The 3,514-nt window shown below is 33.2% G+C and overlaps 1 long non-coding RNA gene across 1 annotated transcript; it reads right to left on the bottom strand.

The window, feature by feature from the left end:
* Positions 1 to 340: 340 nt before the first annotated feature.
* LOC140812904 (uncharacterized) lies at positions 341 to 2,708 on the bottom strand. Its single transcript, XR_012113779.1, has 2 exons — positions 2,525 to 2,708; positions 341 to 606 (listed from the first exon to the last, which is right to left on the bottom strand). It is a non-coding gene; the product is annotated as an uncharacterized lncRNA (long non-coding RNA).
* Positions 2,709 to 3,514: the final 806 nt, after the last annotated feature.

The raw sequence follows: 3,514 nt of genomic DNA, 5'->3' as shown, positions 1-3,514 counted from the left end.
CAAAAGCGGGGTAAGTAGGATACCCTTTTACAAGGAGATCACCTATGTACGTGTGAGGACGGGCTGCCTCGATGAAACATGTATGAAGCCAACATGTGTTCTATGGTCAAAACAAACACAACGGATAACACAAAATGGAAATGGAAGAAAGGTTATCTTGTGGGTACAGTTGTCTGAGTTTACATGAACCGCCAAGAAGTTCAAGACATCACGTTCACTTCATGGCCTAGTAAATCCAAGTGTATTCCACTAGGGAAGGTTCAAAGCCAATAGCCACCTATCCTGATGAGATAATTTTTCGTATATACTGTTAAGTACCGTACTTTTTACCATTTCAAAATTTACGAAAAAAAATTAAAATTTTCTTAAACATAAAATTCATACAGTCGTTACTTATCATTCAACATAATAATATTTAAAATCAACATCTCATACTCAAATTTTCCAACAAAGTACTTATTCTAAATTATCTCACAACCAACATAAAAACATAATATTTTAAAGTTTTCATAAAACATAAACATAGTGGTCCTCGGGTTTAGCCTTCCGCTCAGTCCAAGCCTTCCCCTTGGTCGCCACCTCCTGTCTCCTCATCAACATACTCACCTGTATCGATCAAGTCTAGTGAGTCTAAAGACTCAACACGTATAAACTGGGAATAACGAGTACTACATAATAAAATCGCATACAACTTCAAAATAGATCGTACATACTTCAAACTTGAACTTTGCATAATAAACTTAAACTTTCATAAACTTGCTCTTTGCATAAACTTTGAACATATTTGCATACATAATATGACGTGCCATCACATAAACTTTTCTTTAACAAGCTTTCATACTTCAACATACTTAACTTCATCATTTTGTGTAGAGGATGTTTCAAAGCAAGTGACCCATAACATAATAAATATCTGATCAGACAAACCACAGTACTGCGCTGACAGGGACGTATCCACTGCCACATACATAAGATCCCCGTTCATAATTTAACGGGCTGGTTGGTCCCCGTTCATAATTTAACGCTTTCCAACCGCGATCTAACCCGTTCATAATTTAATGGGGTGGAGAGGTCCTCGACCACGTTCACCGACTTCCAAACTCATTCACTTTTTGGTCACAAGACATGTTCACCGACTTCCAAACTCATTCACTTTTGGTCACAAGACATTTAGCATACCTCAAAAACTTCAAATATTTTCTTTGCACGTCATACATACTTACTTGGCGCTGAGGGATTCGTTGGATGTCAATCGTGTCGTTGCTGCAACATACTAACATGAATTCATAAGCTTAACGTGTACAACTTAAACGTAAAAGACATGCTTAATCTCAAGCTAAATAAATTCTTAGAACATTCTATAATTTCTCACAACTTGACCTTGTAAAACATCAATGTTAAATCATAGCATAAAACCTCAAACCAAACCTTAAGTGATAAAATATTTATCCCAAAAACTGAAGCTACACGGACCCTGTACCCAGGTCAGGCCCCGGGTCCGTGTAGGTACTGCCTCATATGTGTCATGTAAAAGAAGGGGCACGGACCCAGTCCCTAGGTCCGTGTAGGGTCCGTGTCTGTGCGTTTAAATATGTGTCGAAGAAATGAGAAGGCACGAACCCCGTGCTAACCTCTGTCTTCGGGTCCGTGTCCGTCTGTCCAACGAATTATTTGATGAAAATTTTATGACATGTCTATTCTCCCAATTAACACATAATGCATCAAGATTCAACACTATGAGACCATTCTAGGACACCATAACAATGAACTAAACTTTTATAATCACCCTACAATTTATACGACCCAAAAATACTGTCATTTATATTAAAGTTTATTTCTTACGACTTCTTAATAATTTAAGCTCTTAACGACATGAATCGAAACCTCAAAAATACTCTAAACATCATTACTAACTTTCTTATATGCAGCAACGATCACCCATCGATCCCCAACAAAGCCTGCAACATAAAAACTTCAAGAACGCATTAAAATTCATAACTTTCTTGAAACACGATTTGAGCAGTCATACGAAAAATATCATAACTCACTCGTTTTTAATCCAAATAACTCGAATTTTATATCAAATCGAACGTATCAAAAAGATTTACGTTTTTGTAGTTGAAAGTTTTCTCAAAATATGTACTTAAAAATTGCAGTTTTCGAAAGAACATCAAAACAGAAATTTTCGGATCTAATTTGAGCAGTCATACTAAAAACACCATAACTCACTCGTTTTTAATCTAAATAACTCGAATTTTATATCAAATCGAACGTATCAAAAAGATCTACGTTTTTGTAGTTGAACGTTTTCTCAAAATATGTACCGAAAAATTGCAGTTTTCGAAAGAACATCAAAACAAGAATTTTCGGATCTAATTTTTGTTCAAAACATATTCAATACATTTCTTGCTCAAACTTCTACATCATATATACATTTTTATGCTTAAAAACAACTCAACACATAATATGACATGATCCATGCAGCAAGAACAGATTATACGTGCCTTTTGATATATAAAAATACCGTAACGACGATACCGAAGCGGAGATGATACGGGAGGCGATCCGGGACGAACGTGGCTTGATTTTCTTTGAATAAAACTAAACTAAACTTGCTGGAAATTTGCAGAGATTGTACGTTTATTGAAGGGAGAGGGGAGTAATGATAATATGAGAGTTGTGTTGGAAGAGAATTTTAAAATTTCTTCTTTTCCCTATAGTCAAAGGAACAATTAAACATGTGTTTGCTTTTTAAAACAATTGAAGGGTATGTGTGTGTACGTGTATGAATGTGTTGAAAATGTGCACACTATTTTAAATATTTTAATGTGTGTGTGTATGTAATATGCATAATTGAAGGTGTGTGTGTGTGTCTATTAGTCAAAAGAAGTAGGTGAAGCGTGTGGGTGTGTCTAATTAGATATCATTTGTGCTAACTAATAAATAAAATACTAATAAAAATGCTAACCCACTTTAATTTAAAATAAACTGTTCAATTAAAATAACACACACAAAAATACTAATTTTAAAAATCTTAAACTTTTAAAATTACTAATTAAATGATTTAGGTTTAAAATTACTAAACTTAAACAAATCATTTAAATTGCCCCTATCTCAACTTAAAATAAAATGTCACAATTAGAATCACTAAAATCCACATTTGATAAACTTCTAAAAATTTAAACTCCTAAAATAACTTAATATTTAAATTAGGCTTTTAAAAATATTAAAACTTCATAAATCATTTAAAATGTCTCATACCTAACTTAAAATAAAATACCACATTAAAATTTACTAAAAATCGTCTCGGTCTCCTTTCCTCGATCTCGCCTCGAATAATCGTCTGAAACATAAAACTCAAGAAACATGTTAACATACATTAAATACACATAAATAATTAAAATAATAAATTTCATAAATTAAATGAAAGCATGCATTAAAATCATTTAATAAAATACATAAAGAATTTAATAACTTGCACGCACTTGGTTCATATGGACTTAAAATTTTCGGG

Source organism: Primulina eburnea, chromosome 14 (genome assembly GCF_022965805.1).
Source record: "Primulina eburnea isolate SZY01 chromosome 14, ASM2296580v1, whole genome shotgun sequence".
Classification (NCBI taxonomy): Eukaryota; Viridiplantae; Streptophyta; class Magnoliopsida; order Lamiales; family Gesneriaceae; genus Primulina; species Primulina eburnea.
The sequence above is the reverse complement of the archived record's forward strand: the minus strand, read 5'-3'. Positions and strand labels throughout refer to the sequence as shown.